This window comes from Oncorhynchus keta, chromosome 16, assembly GCF_023373465.1.
Source record: "Oncorhynchus keta strain PuntledgeMale-10-30-2019 chromosome 16, Oket_V2, whole genome shotgun sequence".
Lineage (NCBI taxonomy): Eukaryota > Metazoa > Chordata > Actinopteri > Salmoniformes > Salmonidae > Oncorhynchus > Oncorhynchus keta.
Genome location: NC_068436.1, coordinates 20,378,184 through 20,395,273, shown reverse-complemented (window position 1 = coordinate 20,395,273; position 17,090 = coordinate 20,378,184). Strand labels below are relative to the sequence as shown.

General features: G+C 32.6%; 1 protein-coding gene across 15 annotated transcripts in view; it reads right to left on the bottom strand.

The window, feature by feature from the left end:
• The window catches only part of LOC118379156 (interferon-induced very large GTPase 1-like), a 77,405-nt gene that overhangs the window by 9,557 nt on the left and 50,758 nt on the right, over positions 1 to 17,090 (bottom strand). The gene's annotated exons all lie outside the window — the stretch shown is intronic.

Here is a 17,090-nt window from a genome sequence, read left to right as displayed (position 1 = left end):
TCTACATTACAGCATGGAATAAAGGTACAATATAATGTCCTGTTTCTAGAACTATATCAGTATCTCTACATTACAGCATGGAATAAAGGTACAATATAATGTCCTGTTTCTAGATCTATATCAGTATCTCTACATTACAGCATGGAATAAAGGTACAATATAATGTCCTGTTTCTAGATCTATATCAGTATCTCTACATTACAGCATGGAATAAAGGTACAATATAATGTCCTGTTTCTAGATCTATATCAGTATCTCTACATTACAGCATGGAATAAATGTACAATATAATGTCCTGTTTCTAGATCTATATCAGTATCTCTACATTACAGCATGGAATAAATGTACAATATAATGTCCTGTTTCTAGAGCTATATCAGTATCTCTACATTACAGCATGGAATAAATGTACAATATAATGTCCTGTTTCTAGATCTATATCAGTATCTCTACATTACAGCATGGAATAAATGTACAATATAATGTCCTGTTTCTAGATCTATATCAGTATCTCTACATTACAGCATGGAATAAATGTACAATATAATGTCCTGTTTCTAGATCTATATCAGTATCTCTATACATTACAGCATGGAATAAAGGTACAATATAATGTCCTGTTTCTAGATCTATATCAGTATCTCTATACATTACAGCATGGAATAAAGGTACAATATAATGTCCTGTTTCTAGAGCTATATCAGTATCTCTATACATTACAGTATGGAATAAAGATACAATATAATGTCTTGTTTCTAGAACTATATCAGTATCTCTATACATTACAACATGTCCTGTTTCTAGATCTATATCAGTATCTCTATACATTACAGCATGTCCTGTTTCTAGATCTATATCAATATCTCTATACATTACAGCATGTCCTGTTTCTAGAACTATATCAGTATCTCTATACATTACAGCATGGAAGAAAGGTACAATAACATGTCCTGTTTCTAGATCTATATCAGTATCTCTATACATTACAACATGGAATAAAGGTATAATAACATGTCCTGTTTCTAGATCTATATCAGTATCTCTATACATTACAACATGTCCTGTTTCTAGATCTATATCAGCATCTCTATACATTACAGCATGGAATAAATGTACAATATAATGTCCTGTTTCTAGATCTATATCAGTATCTCTATACATTACAGCATGGAATAAAGGTACAATATAATGTCCTGTTTCTAGATCTATATCAGTATCTCTATACATTACAGCATGGAATAAAGGTACAATATAATGTCCTGTTTCTAGATCTATATCAATATCTCTATACATTACAGCATGTCCTGTTTCTAGAACTATATCAGTATCTCTATACATTACAGCATGGAATAAATGTACAATATAATGTCCTGTTTCTAGATCTATATCAGTATCTCTATACATTACAGCATGGAATAAAGGTACAATATAATGTCCTGTTTCTAGATCTATATCAGTATCTCTATACATTACAGCATGGAATAAAGGTACAATATAATGTCCTGTTTCTAGAGCTATATCAGTATCTCTATACATTACAGTATGGAATAAAGATACAATATAATGTCTTGTTTCTAGAACTATATCAGTATCTCTATACATTACAACATGTCCTGTTTCTAGATCTATATCAGTATCTCTATACATTACAGCATGTCCTGTTTCTAGATCTATATCAATATCTCTATACATTACAGCATGTCCTGTTTCTAGAACTATATCAGTATCTCTATACATTACAGCATGGAAGAAAGGTACTGTAGTAAAACGCCAAATGAATCTACCTCCTGGTCCTCTTCCCCTGTCTTACCCACCAAGGGTAGAGACAGAGATGACCTCGCCTACTGAAATACCGGATTGGGCAAAGCCACCAGAAGACGACTCAAGCCAACCAACTACTGAACCTGACTGGTGTCAGGAAGAATCACCCTCTGCCTCAAGTGACACCTCTGAATGGGAAAAGTGTTTCCTCATTGTTGCTAGAGTAATGGGCACTGTCATGACCAGAGGCCCATATATGCACTGTAAGAAAAGTGTTTCCTCATTGTTGCTAGAGTAATGGGCACTGTCATGACCAGAGGCCCATATATGCACTGTAAGAAAAGTGTTTCCTCATTGTCGCTAGAGTAATGGGCTCTGTCATAACCAGAGGCCCATATATGCACTGTAAGAAAAGTGTTTCCTCATTGTTGCTAGAGTAATGGGCACTGTCATAACCAGAGGCCCATATATGCACTGTAAGAAAAGTGTTTCCTGTTGTAAGATATGTCATCACCCTCTCTGCTCTGGGGGAATGGGAGGAGCAGCAGATCGGGTGCAGAGAATCAAAAGGTATATAAAGAGACATTTGCCATTACTTTGGCGCTGACTTCTTGAATTCTGAATTCATTTAGACAACCATTTGACTTCGGGTAATTTGCCACCTGACTCAAATCACTTGTAGATTCTAATTTGCTGGAACTTGGGCTCTTGCCGTTTAGCTATTGGACAGTAGTTTTGTCGTCAGAGTGCCTTTCGCCTGGCAGAATCAGGATGCAAAATATCTTAATTGATTGAGCTCCTCATCCCGGCTGGGTATTTCTCGCCACAGACACTGCGGTAGCTCAGCGGAGAACCTCTGATCTCTCCAGTCTAACTTGGATCTCTAAATTTAGTTAAACTACTAAAATTATCCATAGATTCTAATTTGCTGGAACTTGGGCTCTTGCCGTTTAGCTATTGGACAGTAGTTTTGTCGTCAGAGTGCCTTTCGCCTGGCAGAATCAGGATGCAAAATATCTTAATTGATTGAGCTCCTCATCCCGGCTAGGTATTTCTCGCCACAGACACTGCGGTAGCTCAGCGGAGAACCTCTGATCTCTCCAGTCTAACTTGGATCTCTAAATTTAGTTAAACTACTAAAATTATCCATAGATTCTAATTTGCTGGAACTTGGGCTCTTGCCGTTTAGCTATTGGACAGTAGTTTTGTCGTCAGAGTGCCTTTCGCCTGGCAGAATCAGGATGCAAAATATCTTAATTGATTGAGCTCCTCATCCCGGCTAGGTATTTCTCGCCACAGACACTGCGGTAGCTCAGCGGAGAACCTCTGATCTCTCCAGTCTAACTTGAATCTCTAAATTTAGTAAACCACCGACTTCAAGTCAACCTCTCAGCCAGTAGAGGGGAGTCGCTACCAACTAAATTCAAAAGAACTCTGACCGATTGAAACTCTGCTCCTGATCTCGTGGGTCTCCTCGTCATCTCTCAAAGGTAATTAAATAACTATTACAAGTATTTAATATAGAGATAAGTGTTATCATTGTACCAGGCATTTTATAGAGCATTAAGGCATTTGCATGTTTTTGATTAACGCTGTGTGTGACCGAGTAACAATTGTGTATTTTGAAGTGTGTTTGATTGTAAAAGACAAAAAACAGAGTGTTTTCAAAAATAAACGGTAGTCTTATTTTGTCTCGAGTAAACTGTTCTCTCAAAGACAGTTAACGGCACGGGAGATAACAACTCTGACACTCCCCGCTACCGGGACACTGGAAACGGAGATCAGTGCTCTATGACAGAATGAGTTACTGTTAAAAGACAAAGAGGAAGGTGTGTCCAGTAGTGATTCATTTAATTGTCTTATCGATCTATCTAAGTTTTATTTTCCAAGCGATACATAGCCGACGGGCAGAGTAGTGAGACTAAGTTGACTAAAGGTCTTCACACTTTAAACTAGATACATCACAGAGGGGAAACACTCAACCACAGGGAAATCATATAGAGACTGGTAGGACTAGTGCTTAATAATAACTCAAGGACCAATTAGTGGTGAAACAAAGAGTCTAGAGGATAAAGGTGGGGTTCACACATCCCAGCTAGAGCTAGACCGTTGAGAGTGACAAGGCAAAAGACCTCTCTGCGCGGACAACGTTTCGATATAGAAAGAGAGGCAGGGCTACGCGAGCGGTCCTGGTTATACCGAGATAACCTGAAGTACCTATAGTGCCCTGTCCAATCCAGGGAACGGGACGCTAACCACCTCTAGCAACCCCGCTGCCGGCCAAGGGGCGGGGCTGAAGGTTTCGTATTGCGACACTACAATAACATGTCCTGTTTCTAGATCTATATCAGTATCTCTATACATTACAACATGGAATAAAGGTATAATAACATGTCCTGTTTCTAGATCTATATCAGTATCTCTATACATTACAACATGTCCTGTTTCTAGATCTATATCAGCATCTCTATACATTACAACATGTCCTGTTTCTAGATCTATATCAGTATCTCCATACATTACAACATGTCCTGTTTCTAGAACTCTATCAGTATCTCTATACATTACAACATGTCCTGTTTCTAGATCTATATCAGTATCTCCATACATTACAACATGTCCTGTTTCTAGAACTCTATCAGTATCTCTATACATTACAGCATGTCCTGTTTCTAGAACTCTATCAGTATCTCTATACATTACAGCATGTCCTGTTTCTAGATCTATATCAGTATCTCTATGCATTACAACATGGAATAAAGGTATAATAACATGTCCTGTTTCTAGATCTCTATCAGTATCTCTATACATTACAACATGTCCTGTTTCTAGAACTATATCAGTATCTCTATACATTACAGCATGTCCTGTTTCTAGATCTATATCAGTATCTCTATACATTACAACATGTCCTGTTTCTAGATCTATATCAGTATCTCTATACAGTACAACATATCTTGTTCCTAGAACTATATCAGTATCTCTATACATTACAGTATGTCCTGTTTCTAGAACTATATCAGTATCTCTATACATTACAGTATGTCCTGTTTCTAGAACTCTATCAGTATCTCTATACATTACAGCATGTCCTGTTTCTAGAACTATATCAGTATCTCTATACATTACAACATGTCCTGTTTCTAGATCTATATCAGTATCTCTATACATTACAACATGTCCTGTTTCTAGAACTATATCAGTATCTCTATACATTACAGTATGTCCTGTTTCTAGAACTCTATCAGTATCTCTATACATTACAGCTCCTGTTTCTAGAACTCTATCAGTATCTCTATACATTACAGCATGTCCTGTTTCTAGAACTATATCAGTATCTCTATACATTACAACATGTCCTGTTTCTAGAACTCTATCAGTATCTCTATACATTACAGCATGTCCTGTTTCTAGAACTCTATCAGTATCTCTATACATTACAGCATGTCCTGTTTCTAGAACTATATCAGTGTCTCTGTGTATCTCTATACATTACAACATGTCCTGTTTCTAGAACTCTATCAGTATCTCTATACATTACAGCATGTCCTGTTTCTAGAACTATATCAGTATCTCTATACATTACAGTATGTCCTGTTTCTAGAACTATATCAGTATCTCTATACATTACAGCATGTCCTGTTTCTAGAACTATATCAGTATCTCTATACATTACAACATGTCCTGTTTCTAGATCTATATCAGTATCTCTATACATTACAACATGTCCTGTTTCTAGAACTATATCAGTATCTCTATACATTACAGTATGTCCTGTTTCTAGAACTATATCAGTATCTCTATACATTACAGTATGTCCTGTTTCTAGAACTATATCAGTATCTCTATACATTACAGTATGTCCTGTTTCTAGAACTCTATCAGTATCTCTATACATTACAGCATGTCCTGTTTCTAGAACTATATCAGTATCTCTATGCATTACAACATGGAATAAAGGTATAATAACATGTCCTGTTTCTAGATCTCTATCAGTATCTCTATACATTACAACATGTCCTGTTTCTAGATCCATATCAGTATCTCTATACATTACAACATATCCTGTTCCTAGAACTATATCAGTATCTCTATACATTACAGTATGTCCTGTTTCTAGAACTATATCAGTATCTCTATACATTACAGTATGGAATAAAGGTATAATAACATATCCTGTTCCTAGAACTATATCAGTATCTCTATACATTACAGTATGTCCTGTTTCTAGAACTATATCAGTATCTCTATACATTACAGTATGGAATAAAGGTATAATAACATGTCCTGTTTCTAGATCTATATCAGTATCTCTATACAGTACAACATATCTTGTTCCTAGAACTATATCAGTATCTCTATACATTACAGTATGTCCTGTTTCTAGAACTATATCAGTATCTCTATACATTACAGTATGTCCTGTTTCTAGAACTATATCAGTATCTCTATACATTACAGTATGGAATAAAGGTATAATAACATGTCCTGTTTCTAGATCTATATCAGTATCTCTATACATTACAACATGTCCTGTTTCTAGAACTATATCAGTATCTCTATACATTACAACATGTCCTGTTTCTAGAGCTATATCAGTATCTCTATACATTACAACATGGAATAAAGATACAACAACATGTCCTATTTCTAGATCTATATCAGTATCTCTATACATTACAGCATGTCCTGTTTCTAGATTTATATCAATATCTCTATACATTACAGCATGTCCTGTTTCTAGAACTATATCAGTATCTCTATACATTACAGCATGGAAGAAAGGTACAATAACATGTCCTGTTTCTAGAACTATATCAGTATCTCTATACATTAGAACATGTCCTGTTTCTAGATCTATATCAGTATCTCTATACATTAGAACATGTCCTGTTTCTAGATCTATATAAGTATCTCTATACATTACAACATGTCCTGTTTCTAGATCTATATCAGTATCTCTATACATTACAACATGTCCTGTTTCTAGATCTATATCAGTATCTCTATACATTAGAACATGTCCTGTTTCTAGATCTATATAAGTATCTCTATACATTACAACATGTCCTGTTTCTAGATCTATATCAGTATCTCTATACATTACAACATATCCTGTTTCTAGAACTATATCAGTATCTCTATACATTACAGTATGGAATAAAGGTATAATAACATGTCATGTTTCTAGAACTCTATCAGTATCTCTATACATTACAGTATGGAATAAAGGTATAATAACATATCCTGTTCCTAGAACTATATCAGTATCTCTATACATTACAGTATGTCCTGTTTCTAGAACTATATCAGTATCTCTATACATTACAGTATGGAATAAAGGTATAATAACATGTCCTGTTTCTAGATCTATATCAGTATCTCTATACATTACAACATGTCCTGTTTCTAGAACTATATCAGTATCTCTATACATTACAACATGTCCTGTTTCTAGATCTATATCAGTATCTCTATACATTACGACATGTCCTGTTTCTAGATCTATATCAGTATCTCTATACATTACAGCATGTCCTGTTTCTAGAACTATATCAGTATCTCTATACATTACAACATGTCCTGTTTCTAGATCTATATCAGTATCTCTATACATTACAGCATGGAATAAAGGTATAATAACATATCCTGTTTCTAGATCTATATCAGTATCTCTATACATTACAACATGTCCTGTTTCTAGAACTATATCAGTATCTCTATACATTACAGTATGGAATAAAGGTATAATAACATGTCATGTTTCTAGATCTATATCAGTATCTCTATACATTACAGTATGGAATAAAGGTATAATAACATATCCTGTTTCTAGATCTATATCAGTATCTCTATACATTACAACATGTCCTGTTTCTAGAACTATATCAGTATCTCTATACATTACAGTATGGAATAAAGGTATAATAACATATCCTGTTTCTAGATCTATATCAGTATCTCTATACATTACAACATGTCCTGTTTCTAGAACTATATCAGTATCTCTATACATTACAGTATGGAATAAAGGTATAATAACATATCCTGTTTCTAGATCTATATCAGTATCTCTATACATTACAGTATGTCCTGTTTCTAGAACTATATCAGTATCTCTATACATTACAGTATGGAATAAAGGTATAATAACATGTCCTGTTTCTAGATCTATATCAGTATCTCTATACATTACAACATGTCCTGTTTCTAGAACTATATCAGTATCTCTATACATTACAACACGTCCTGTTTCTAGATCTATATCAGTATCTCTATACATTACAGCATATCCTGTTTCTAGAACTATATCAGTATCTCTATAGATTACAACATGTCCTGTTTCTAGATCTATATCAGCATCTCTATACATTACAGTATGGAATAAAGGTATAATAACAGGTCCTGTTTCTAGAACTATATCAGTATCTCTATACATTACAACATGTCCTGTTTCTAGAACTATATCAGTATCTCTATACATTACAACATGTCCTGTTTCTAGAACTATATCAGTATCTCTATACATTACAGTATGGAATAAAGGTATAATAACATGTCCTGTTTCTAGATCTATATCAGTATCTCTATACATTACAGCATGTCCTGTTTCTAGATCTATATCAGTATCTCTATACATTACAACATGGAATAAAGGTATAATAACATGTCCTGTTTCTAGATCTATATCAGTATCTCTATCCATTAGAACATGTCCTGTTTCTAGAACTATATCAGTATCTCTATACATTACAACATGGAATAAAGGTATAATAACATGTCCTGTTTCTAGATCTATATCAGTATCTCTATACATTAGAACATGTCCGGTTTCTAGATCTATATCAGTATCTCTATACATTACAACATGTCCTGTTTCTAGATCCATATCAGTATCTCTATACAGTACAACATATCCTGTTCCTAGAACTATATCAGTATCTCTATACATTACAGTATGTCCTGTTTCTAGAACTATATCAGTATCTCTATACATTACAGTATGGAATAAAGGTATAATAACATGTCCTGTTTCTAGATCTATATCAGTATCTCTATACATTACAACATGTCCTGTTTCTAGAACTATATCAGTATCTCTATACATTACAACATGTCCTGTTTCTAGATCTATATCAGTATCTCTATACATTACGACATGTCCTGTTTCTAGATCTATATCAGTATCTCTATACATTACAACATGTCCTGTTTCTAGAACTATATCAGTATCTCTATACATTACAACATGTCCTGTTTCTAGAACTATATCAGTATCTCTATACATTACAGTATGGAATAAAGGTATAATAACATATCCTGTTTCTAGATCTATATCAGTATCTCTATACATTACAACATGTCCTGTTTCTAGAACTATATCAGTATCTCTATACATTACAACACGTCCTGTTTCTAGATCTATATCAGTATCTCTATACATTACAGCATATCCTGTTTCTAGAACTATATCAGTATCTCTATAGATTACAACATGTCCTGTTTCTAGATCTATATCAGCATCTCTATACATTACAGTATGGAATAAAGGTATAATAACAGGTCCTGTTTCTAGAACTATATCAGTATCTCTATACATTACAACATGTCCTGTTTCTAGAACTATATCAGTATCTCTATACATTACAACATGTCCTGTTTCTAGAACTATATCAGTATCTCTATACATTACAGTATGGAATAAAGGTATAATAACATGTCCTGTTTCTAGATCTATATCAGTATCTCTATACATTACAGCATGTCCTGTTTCTAGATCTATATCAGTATCTCTATACATTACAACATGGAATAAAGGTATAATAACATGTCCTGTTTCTAGATCTATATCAGTATCTCTATCCATTAGAACATGTCCTGTTTCTAGAACTATATCAGTATCTCTATACATTACAACATGGAATAAAGGTATAATAACATGTCCTGTTTCTAGATCTATATCAGTATCTCTATACATTAGAACATGTCCGGTTTCTAGATCTATATCAGTATCTCTATACATTACAACATGTCCTGTTTCTAGAACTATATCAGTATCTCTATACATTACAGTATGGAATAAAGGTATAATAAAATGTCCTGTTTCTAGATCTATATCAGTATCTCTATACATTACAACATGTCCTGTTTCTAGAACTATATCAGTATCTCTATACATTACAGCATGGAATAAAGGTATAATAACATGTCCTGTTTCTAGAACTATATCAGTATCTCTATACATTACAGCATGGAATAAAGGTACAATATAATGTCCTGTTTCTAGATCTATATCAGTATCTCTATACATTAGAACATGTCCTGTTTCTAGATCTATATAAGTATCTCTATACATTACAACATGTCCTGTTTCTATAACTATATCAGTATCTCTATACATTACAACATATCCTGTTTCTAGAACTATATCAGTATCTCTATACATTACAGTATGGAATAAAGGTATAATAACATGTCATGTTTCTAGAACTATATCAGTATCTCTATACATTACAACATGTCCTGTTTCTAGAACTATATCAGTATCTCTATACATTACAACATGTCCTGTTTCTAGATCCATATCAGTATCTCTATACAGTACAACATATCCTGTTCCTAGAACTATATCAGTATCTCTATACATTACAGTATGTCCTGTTTCTAGAACTATATCAGTATCTCTATACATTACAGTATGGAATAAAGGTATAATAACATGTCCTGTTTCTAGATCTATATCAGTATCTCTATACATTACAACATGTCCTGTTTCTAGAACTATATCAGTATCTCTATACATTACAACATGTCCTGTTTCTAGATCTATATCAGTATCTCTATACATTACAACATGTCCTGTTTCTAGATCTATATCAGTATCTCTATACATTACAACATGTCCTGTTTCTAGAACTATATCAGTATCTCTATACATTACAACATGTCCTGTTTCTAGAACTATATCAGTATCTCTATACATTACAGTATGGAATAAAGGTATAATAACATATCCTGTTTCTAGATCTATATCAGTATCTCTATACATTACAACATGTCCTGTTTCTAGAACTATATCAGTATCTCTATACATTACAACACGTCCTGTTTCTAGATCTATATCAGTATCTCTATACATTACAGCATATCCTGTTTCTAGAACTATATCAGTATCTCTATAGATTACAACATGTCCTGTTTCTAGATCTATATCAGCATCTCTATACATTACAGTATGGAATAAAGGTATAATAACAGGTCCTGTTTCTAGAACTATATCAGTATCTCTATACATTACAACATGTCCTGTTTCTAGAACTATATCAGTATCTCTATACATTACAACATGTCCTGTTTCTAGAACTATATCAGTATCTCTATACATTACAGTATGGAATAAAGGTATAATAACATGTCCTGTTTCTAGATCTATATCAGTATCTCTATACATTACAGCATGTCCTGTTTCTAGATCTATATCAGTATCTCTATACATTACAACATGGAATAAAGGTATAATAACATGTCCTGTTTCTAGATCTATATCAGTATCTCTATCCATTAGAACATGTCCTGTTTCTAGAACTATATCAGTATCTCTATACATTACAACATGGAATAAAGGTATAATAACATGTCCTGTTTCTAGATCTATATCAGTATCTCTATACATTAGAACATGTCCGGTTTCTAGATCTATATCAGTATCTCTATACATTACAACATGTCCTGTTTCTAGAACTATATCAGTATCTCTATACATTACAGTATGGAATAAAGGTATAATAAAATGTCCTGTTTCTAGATCTATATCAGTATCTCTATACATTACAACATGTCCTGTTTCTAGAACTATATCAGTATCTCTATACATTACAGCATGGAATAAAGGTATAATAACATGTCCTGTTTCTAGAACTATATCAGTATCTCTATACATTACAGCATGGAATAAAGGTACAATATAATGTCCTGTTTCTAGATCTATATCAGTATCTCTATACATTAGAACATGTCCTGTTTCTAGATCTATATAAGTATCTCTATACATTACAACATGTCCTGTTTCTAGAACTATATCAGTATCTCTATACATTACAGTATGGAATAAAGGTATAATAACATGTCATGTTTCTAGAACTCTATCAGTATCTCTATACATTACAGCATGTCCTGTTTCTAGAACTATATCAGTATCTCTATACATTACAACATGTCCTGTTTCTAGAACTATATCAGTATCTCTATACATTACAGTATGGAATAAAGGTATAATAACATGTCATGTTTCTAGAACTATATCAGTATCTCTATACATTACAACATGTCCTGTTTCTAGATCCATATCAGTATCTCTATACAGTACAACATATCCTGTTCCTAGAACTATATCAGTATCTCTATACATTACAACATGTCCTGTTTCTAGATCTATATCAGTATCTCTATACAGTACAACATATCCTGTTCCTAGAACTATATCAGTATCTCTATACATTACAGTATGGAATAAAGGTATAATAACATGTCCTGTTTCTAGATCTATATCAGTATCTCTATACATTACAACATGTCCTGTTTCTAGAACTATATCAGTATCTCTATACATTACAACATGTCCTGTTTCTAGATCTATATCAGTATCTCTATACATTACAACATGTCCTGTTTCTAGAACTATATCAGTATCTCTATACATTACAACATGTCCTGTTTCTAGAACTATATCAGTATCTCTATACATTACAACATATCCTGTTTCTAGAACTATATCAGTATCTCTATACATTACGACATGTCCTGTTTCTAGATCTATATCAGTATCTCTATACATTACAACATGTCCTGTTTCTAGAACTATATCAGTATCTGTATACATTACAACACGTCCTGTTTCTAGATCTATATCAGTATCTCTATACATTACAGCATATCCTGTTTCTAGAACTATATCAGTATCTCTATAGATTACAACATGTCCTGTTTCTAGATCTATATCAGCATCTCTATACATTACAGTATGGAATAAAGGTATAATAACAGGTCCTGTTTCTAGAACTCTATCAGTATCTCTATACATTACAACATGTCCTGTTTCTAGAACTATATCAGTATCTCTATACATTACAACATGTCCTGTTTCTAGAACTATATCAGTATCTCTATACATTACAGTATGGAATAAAGGTATAATAACATGTCCTGTTTCTAGATCTATATCAGTATCTCTATACATTACAGCATGTCCTGTTTCTAGATCTATATCAGTATCTCTATACATTACAACATGGAATAAAGGTATAATAACATGTCCTGTTTCTAGATCTATATCAGTATCTCTATCCATTAGAACATGTCCTGTTTCTAGAACTATATCAGTATCTCTATACATTACAACATGGAATAAAGGTATAATAACATGTCCTGTTTCTAGATCTATATCAGTATCTCTATACATTAGAACATGTCCGGTTTCTAGATCTATATCAGTATCTCTATACATTACAACATGTCCTGTTTCTAGAACTATATCAGTATCTCTATACATTACAGTATGGAATAAAGGTATAATAAAATGTCCTGTTTCTAGATCTATATCAGTATCTCTATACATTACAACATGTCCTGTTTCTAGAACTATATCAGTATCTCTATACATTACAACATGTCCTGTTTCTAGAACTATATCAGTATCTCTATACATTACAACATGTCCTGTTTCTAGATCTATATCAGTATCTCTATACATTACAGCATGTCCTGTTTCTAGATCTATATCAGTATCTCTATACATTACAACATGGAATAAAGGTATAATAACATGTCCTGTTTCTAGATCTATATCAGTATCTCTATCCATTAGAACATGTCCTGTTTCTAGAACTATATCAGTATCTCTATACATTACAACATGTCCTGTTTCTAGAACTATATCAGTATCTCTATACATTACAGTATGGAATAAAGGTATAATAAAATGTCCTGTTTCTAGATCTATATCAGTATCTCTATACATTACAACATGTCCTGTTTCTAGAACTATATCAGTATCTCTATACATTACAACATGTCCTGTTTCTAGAACTATATCAGTATCTCTATACATTACAACATGTCCTGTTTCTAGATCTATATCAGTATCTCTATACATTACAGCATGTCCTGTTTCTAGATCTATATCAGTATCTCTATACATTACAACATGGAATAAAGGTATAATAACATGTCCTGTTTCTAGATCTATATCAGTATCTCTATCCATTAGAACATGTCCTGTTTCTAGAACTATATCAGTATCTCTATACATTACAACATGTCCTGTTTCTAGAACTATATCAGTATCTCTATACATTACAGTATGGAATAAAGGTATAATAAAATGTCCTGTTTCTAGATCTATATCAGTATCTCTATACATTACAACATGTCCTGTTTCTAGAACTATATCAGTATCTCTATACATTACAACATGTCCTGTTTCTAGAACTATATCAGTATCTCTATACATTACAACATGTCCTGTTTCTAGATCTATATCAGTATCTCTATACATTACAGCATGTCCTGTTTCTAGATCTATATCAGTATCTCTATACATTACAACATGGAATAAAGGTATAATAACATGTCCTGTTTCTAGATCTATATCAGTATCTCTATCCATTAGAACATGTCCTGTTTCTAGATCTATATCAGTATCTCTATACATTACAACATGTCCTGTTTCTAGAACTATATCAGTATCTCTATACATTACAGCATGTCCTGTTTCTAGAACTATATCAGTATCTCTATACATTACAACATGTCCTGTTTCTAGATCTATATCAGTATCTATATACATTACAACATGGAATAAAGGTACAATAACATGTCCTGTTTCTAGAACTATATCAGTATCTCTATACATTACAACATGTCCTGTTTCTAGATCTATATCAGTATCTCTATACATTACAGTATGGAATAAAGGTATAATAACATGTCCTGTTTCTAGATCTATATCAGTATCTCTATACATTACAACATGTCCTGTTTCTAGAACTATATCAGTATCTCTATACATTACAACATGTCCTGTTTCTAGATCTATATCAGTATCTCTATACATTACAACATGTCCTGTTTCTAGAACTATATCAGTATCTCTATACATTACAGCATGTCCTGTTTCTAGATCTATATCAGTATCTCTATACATTACAACATGGAATAAAGGTACAATAACATGTCCTGTTTCTAGAACTATATCAGTATCTCTATACATTACAACATGTCCTGTTTCTAGATCTATATCAGTATCTCTATACATTACAGTATGGAATAAAGGTATAATAACATGTCCTGTTTCTAGATCTATATCAGTATCTCTATACATTACAACATGTCCTGTTTCTAGAACTATATCAGTATCTCTATACATTACAACATGTCCTGTTTCTAGAACTATATCAGTATCTCTATACATTACAACATGTCCTGTTTCTAGATCTATATCAGTATCTCTATACATTACAGCATGTCCTGTTTCTAGATCTATATCAGTATCTCTATACATTACAACATGGAATAAAGGTATAATAACATGTCCTGTTTCTAGATCTATATCAGTATCTCTATCCATTAGAACATGTCCTGTTTCTAGAACTATATCAGTATCTCTATACATTACAACATGTCCTGTTTCTAGAACTATATCAGTATCTCTATACATTACAGTATGGAATAAAGGTATAATAAAATGTCCTGTTTCTAGATCTATATCAGTATCTCTATACATTACAACATGTCCTGTTTCTAGAACTATATCAGTATCTCTATACATTACAACATGTCCTGTTTCTAGAACTATATCAGTATCTCTATACATTACAACATGTCCTGTTTCTAGATCTATATCAGTATCTCTATACATTACAGCATGTCCTGTTTCTAGATCTATATCAGTATCTCTATACATTACAACATGGAATAAAGGTATAATAACATGTCCTGTTTCTAGATCTATATCAGTATCTCTATCCATTAGAACATGTCCTGTTTCTAGAACTATATCAGTATCTCTATACATTACAACATGTCCTGTTTCTAGAACTATATCAGTATCTCTATACATTACAGTATGGAATAAAGGTATAATAAAATGTCCTGTTTCTAGATCTATATCAGTATCTCTATACATTACAACATGTCCTGTTTCTAGAACTATATCAGTATCTCTATACATTACAACATGTCCTGTTTCTAGAACTATATCAGTATCTCTATACATTACAACATGTCCTGTTTCTAGATCTATATCAGTATCTCTATACATTACAGCATGTCCTGTTTCTAGATCTATATCAGTATCTCTATACATTACAACATGGAATAAAGGTATAATAACATGTCCTGTTTCTAGATCTATATCAGTATCTCTATCCATTAGAACATGTCCTGTTTCTAGAACTATATCAGTATCTCTATACATTACAACATGTCCTGTTTCTAGAACTATATCAGTATCTCTATACATTACAACATGTCCTGTTTCTAGATCTATATCAGTATCTCTATACATTACAGCATGTCCTGTTTCTAGATCTATATCAGTATCTCTATACATTACAACATGGAATAAAGGTATAATAACATGTCCTGTTTCTAGATCTATATCAGTATCTCTATCCATTAGAACATGTCCTGTTTCTAGAACTATATCAGTATCTCTATACATTACAACATGGAATAAAGGTATAATAACATGTCCTGTTTCTAGATCTATATCAGTATCTCTATACATTAGAACATGTCCGGTTTCTAGATCTATATCAGTATCTCTATACATTACAACATGTCCTGTTTCTAGAACTATATCAGTATCTCTATACATTACAGTATGGAATAAAGGTATAATAAAATGTCCTGTTTCTAGATCTATATCAGTATCTCTATACATTACAACATGTCCTGTTTCTAGAACTATATCAGTATCTCTATACATTACAGCATGGAATAAAGGTATAATAACATGTCCTGTTTCTAGAACTATATCAGTATCTCTATACATTACAGCATGGAATAAAGGTACAATATAATGTCCTGTTTCTAGATCTATATCAGTATCTCTATACATTAGAACATGTCCTGTTTCTAGATCTATATAAGTATCTCTATACATTACAACATGTCCTGTTTCTAGAACTATATCAGTATCTCTATACATTACAGTATGGAATAAAGGTATAATAACATGTCATGTTTCTAGAACTCTATCAGTATCTCTATACATTACAGCATGTCCTGTTTCTAGAACTATATCAGTATCTCTATACATTACAACATGT